At 43.3% G+C, this 5,000-nt stretch overlaps 1 long non-coding RNA gene, 1 other non-coding gene and 1 pseudogene across 2 annotated transcripts in view; all 3 read right to left on the bottom strand.

Moving 5' to 3' along the window:
* The window catches only part of LOC123519593, a 185,167-nt gene that overhangs the window by 76,212 nt on the left and 103,955 nt on the right, over nt 1-5,000 (bottom strand). The gene's annotated exons all lie outside the window — the stretch shown is intronic.
* Nucleotides 899-1,000, bottom strand: LOC123519684 (annotated as a pseudogene).
* Nucleotides 1,501-1,574, bottom strand: Trnam-cau. Its single transcript has one exon. It is a non-coding gene; the product is annotated as a tRNA-Met (tRNA).

Raw genomic sequence — 5,000 nt, 5'->3', positions numbered from 1 at the left:
CCATACCCCTTGACTCCATGCACACACTTCGTCTTTTTCGCCTGCAGTCAAAAATGTGGATATGGTAACTGACACCTAGATAATCTCACGGGAAAAAATGAGGCAACATCGACTGGAGAAAATGAAGACCTAAAAATAAGGTCTAGACACACACACACACAAAAAAAAAAAAAAAAAGAAAAAAGAAAAAGAGAAAAGAAAAAAAACAGGTAGAGATTTCGAAGAAGAGTGAAAATGACGAAGGTGAAAAAGAAAATTAATAATACTGAAGTTATAATCAATTCCCACAGAAAGAGATGGCGTGACAAAATCTGCAGAATATTATTAGTGATTACTTGAAGTGTAATTAAAGATGGAGGAGTCATTGAGTGTGAACCAAAAATTACCTGACTTCTATCCTGATAACGAAGACCACAGTTTTGTCTCTACGATTTAAAAATAATAGAAGAATCAGAGTTAAGTGACTAACATCTAATACTGGATCTGCTAACGTTCTTTCCCCACATTATTTACCTCCACTTCCAATTCACCTAGTCAGTATTTCTGCCCTGGAAGTTGAGTTTCTTGACACCCTTTTGATATTTCGCTATTTAATCATTTTCCATCATTATAATCTACAATCAGGTTTTCTTTGTGCGCTTGTCCCAACGATACTATTCCATCACTCATCGTAATTAGATCTCTTTCAGTGCTTTTCCATAATGCATGCAACTTTAACTCTCTCTCTCTCTCTCTCTCTCTCTCTCTCTCTCTCTCTCTCTCTCTCTCTCTCTCTCTCTCTCTCTCTCTCTCTCTCTCTCTCTCTCTCTCTCTCTCTCTCTGCTTATCTGTCTATCTGTGTGTGTGTGTGTGTGTGTGTGTGTGTGTGTGTGTGTGTGTGTGTGTGTGTAACAAAAATTCGAATTAACCACATTTGGGTTAATCGCAGGGGTCAGCACCGCCGGAGTGCAATGGTGGGCCTCGCCCTGGGAGAACCGCCTTCATGATCACGGTGTTTCCTGTGTGTGTGTGTGTGTGTGTGTGTGTGTGTGTGTGTGTATTGGTGTAGGATGGCGCAGTGTGTAACCAGGAAATCTTCAAAGTGAGAGTCTGAGAGGCAGGAGGCGCATAGAGGGAAACCACGGCAAGACCAACCACTTCCTCCCAATCAGGACCAACAATACCGGCAGTGTGGCAAGCGGCGCTCCTCAATAACCTTCCTCTCTTGGTGGGCCACGTAATCGATGAAGGCGGAAAGGAGCATCATCACTGGAGTACACTGGGATAGTGTGTGTGTATGTGTTTCACTGTTTGATCTGCTGCAGTCTCTGACGAGACAGCCAGACGTTACCCTACGGAACGAGCTCAGAGCTCATTATTTCCGATCTTCGGATAGGCCTGAGACCAGGCACACACCACACACCGGGACAACAAGGTCACAACTCCTCGATTTACATCCCGTACCTACTCACTGCTAGGTGAACAGGACCTACACGTGAAGGGAGACACACCCAAATATCTCCACCCGGCAGGGGAATCGAACCCCGGTCCTCTGGCTTATGAAGCCAGCGCTCTAACCACTGAGCTACCGGGTGTGTGTGTGTGTGTGTGTGTGTGTGTGTGTGTGTGATTCACCTCGGTCGTCTGCTGGTCACCCAGCCAGTCTTCCCCATTACGGAGCGAGCTCAGAGCTCATAGACCGATCTTCGGGTAGAACTTAGACCACATAACACACACACTCCACACACCGGGAAAGCGAGGCCACAACCCCTCGAGTTACATCCCGTACCTATTTACTGCTAGGTGAACAGGGGCCACACATTAAGAGGCTTGCCCATTTGCCTCGCCGTTTACCGGAATTCTAACCCGGCCCTCTCTACTGTGAGTCGAGCGTGCTAACCACTACACTACACGGTGTGTATGTGTATGTGTGTGTGTGTTTCACTGTTTGATCTGTTGCTGCAGTCTCTGCCGAGACAGCCAGACGTTACCCTACGGAACGAGCTCAGAGCTCATTATTTCCGATCTTCGGATAGGCCTGAGACCAGGCACATACCACACACCGGGACAACAAGGTCACAACTCCTCGATTTACATCCCGTACCTTCTCATTGCTAGGTGAACAGGGGCTACACGTGAAAGGAGACACACCCAAATATCTCTACCCGGCCGGGGAATCGAACCCCGGTCCTCTGGCTTGTGAAACCAGCGCTCTAACCACTGAGCTACCGGGCGTGTGTGTGTGTGTGTGTGTGTGTGTGTGTGTGTGTGCTATTTTCCAGTTATCACAATGCCTTTCTTTAAAAAAAAAAAAACTAACACAGGTGCTACAAAGACTGCATAATTTAAGACACTTCCATTTATCCATCTCTCCACAAAAAGAAATTTGTAATCTAGAAAAATAAGAGTAATACAGTAATAAACTCACATGCAGTCTAATCCATTTTCTGATCTAATAAGTCTCAATACACCACATCTTTTTTCCTCTCTCTTCCAGCAGTACAAAGAACAGAGCACAAGAAAGCAGCATTACCTCACTGAACACCGGAGCCTCAAAGCAAGCGTCAGTCAGGCCAGCCCATCATCCCCGCCTTCGTCTGCTTGCAGCTGTATAAATAACATTACGTGTAGCAAACTGTTTTCCCCACTAATATTAAATTCACTGAGGATGTATACTAAAAATGCAAACCTACTGTATGTAAAATAGCACCCACAAAGGAGGTCTTAACCGAGGAAATAATATGCATTCACTAAAAGGATAAAATAATTCATCTCATAATGAGGCCAAATACGTAATTTAGTGTATTTTATCTTCGTTCCCCAAACAGACCTGAATATTACCTGCCTGGCATCGGCCGCCTGCAAACCCTCAAGACCAACAATCTCTTCCACCGACACACTGGATGACAAAAATGACAACCACCATTCTGCATCCACCTCATCCTGTCGTCACGTGATTGTGTGGCGCGTTGTGCTCACCTCCTGAAATATGTGACTAGTTTCATCCGTTTTTTATCAGTCTTATCAGCAGCAATGCAAGGTTTTGTCTATTTTTATATTGCTTCTCCACGCAACTTTTCTCTTCATTCTCTCTCTCTCTCTCTCTCTCTCTCTCTCTCTCTCTCTCTCTCTCTCTCTCTCTCTCTCTCTCTCTCTCTCTCTTCTCTCTCTCTCTCTCTCTTCATCATCACCATCATCGTAATCATAATCTTCTTCCTTCTCCATTTCTTGCATAAAAAAGAGAGCAAAGGGTGAAAGTTCCTAAACATGTAACTTTAACAGCAGTGCCTTCAAACCTCTCTCTCTCTCTCTCTCTCTCTCTCTCTCTCTCTCTCTCTCTCTCTCTCTCTCTCTCTCTCTCTCTCTCTCTCTCTCTCTCTCTCTCTCTCTCTCTCTCTCTCTCTCTCTCTCTCTCTCTCTCTCTCTCTCTCTCTCTCTCTCTCTCTCTCTCTCTCTCTCTCTCTCTCTCTCTCACACACACACACACACACACACACACACACACACTAATTAAATACAACCCAGCATTCTCTTTTCCCGTGCTCTCTCTTTTTGTTTCCGTGTCTCTCTCTCTCTCTCTCTCTCTCTCTCTCTCTCTCTCTCTCTCTCTCTCTGCTATTACGATTTTTCCTCATTAAAATTTCATCAAGCCTTCTTCCTTTTGATATGACATGAAAATTTCCTTTCTTCCTTTTCTTTTTGCTCGGCCTCTGCCTCAGCCTCCTCCTCCTCCTCCTCCTCATCCTCTAGATCATGTCCTACTCCTCGTCCTCTTCCTCCTACTCTGCTCTTTATCTTCACTCTTTATCTTCATCAATCTCGTCATCTTTTTCCTCCTCCTCCTACTCCTCCTCCTCCTCCTCGTCCTTCTCCTCCTATTCGCTACTCCCATTCATCCTGTGTGTAATTTCTGTACACCTGCAGAAGGCTTTAATTACGGATGATGACTGGCAGGTAATTCAGGTCGAGGATTGAGGGAAGCAAGGAAAGAAACGAGAGGAAAGAGGAAGTACCGATTAGAGGAAATTAAAAACAAGGACGATGAAAGTGAGCAAGACGTAAACGAGATGAGAGGGAGAGAGAGAGAGAGAGAGAGAGAGAGAGAGAGAGAGAGAGAGAGAGAGAGAGAGAGAGAGAGAGAGAGAGAGAGAGAGAGAGAGAGAGAGAGAGAGAGAGAACGACTTACACTTTGACAGAAGGGAAGGACGGCAGGCAGGAACCATGACATACATACATACATACATACATACATACAAAGAAAACATGCCATTGAGCTATATAAGGACAAACAAACTCTTTCTTTATACGTAACTAACTGCGTATTTCACCTGCAATTTTATTTACCTTAAGAAAGAACAATATTTGACACCGCCTCTCCAATGGATCTCTGGGGATATTTGTGTCTTGTTTCTCTACTGTTGAGGTCACTGTGATGTTTTATTTGGAAGTGACGCATAAAGGTGTGAAAGAAAACGGTGCAAACAGGCTCTCGTGAGGAACTCCAAGGGACACTGAGATAGATTTATGGCAGCGATGAAGAAAGTGTGGAGCGGTGAGGAGAAAGAATAGCCCTTAATATAGATCCATTTCAATTCTTTTGCATGAGAAGTTAAATGAAAAATAAAGTTCATTAATGCAACGAAAACATTCTAAAAGACGAGATGATTTATGCACAGACCTCGAGGAAACAAATTAACTTGCTAATTCAGTTTTCCTTACATGAAACTAAATGTTTTAAAGATGTCCATAATATCTTTAGTGAGATGAGGAATGCGAGTTTAAATGCGATGATTAACCAATGTTATTATAAAAATGAATAAAGGTAAAGATTTTATTTATGCTTTTTTTCTGAAAACTATCCCGAAAAATGTGAGGGAAAATGATTTAAGAAGAGGTGATGATGCATAGATATATTTTAGAAGCAAATCAACTAATATCTTTAATTTCTTAACATGAAAATGAACGCTAAATAAAAAAAAATCCTACTAAATTCCAAGGCACAAGATATAAGACGAAAAGCA

The sequence above is a fragment of the Portunus trituberculatus genome, chromosome 45 (assembly GCF_017591435.1).
Source record: "Portunus trituberculatus isolate SZX2019 chromosome 45, ASM1759143v1, whole genome shotgun sequence".
NCBI classification, from domain to species: domain Eukaryota; kingdom Metazoa; phylum Arthropoda; class Malacostraca; order Decapoda; family Portunidae; genus Portunus; species Portunus trituberculatus.
The sequence above is the reverse complement of the archived record's forward strand: the minus strand, read 5'-3'. Positions and strand labels throughout refer to the sequence as shown.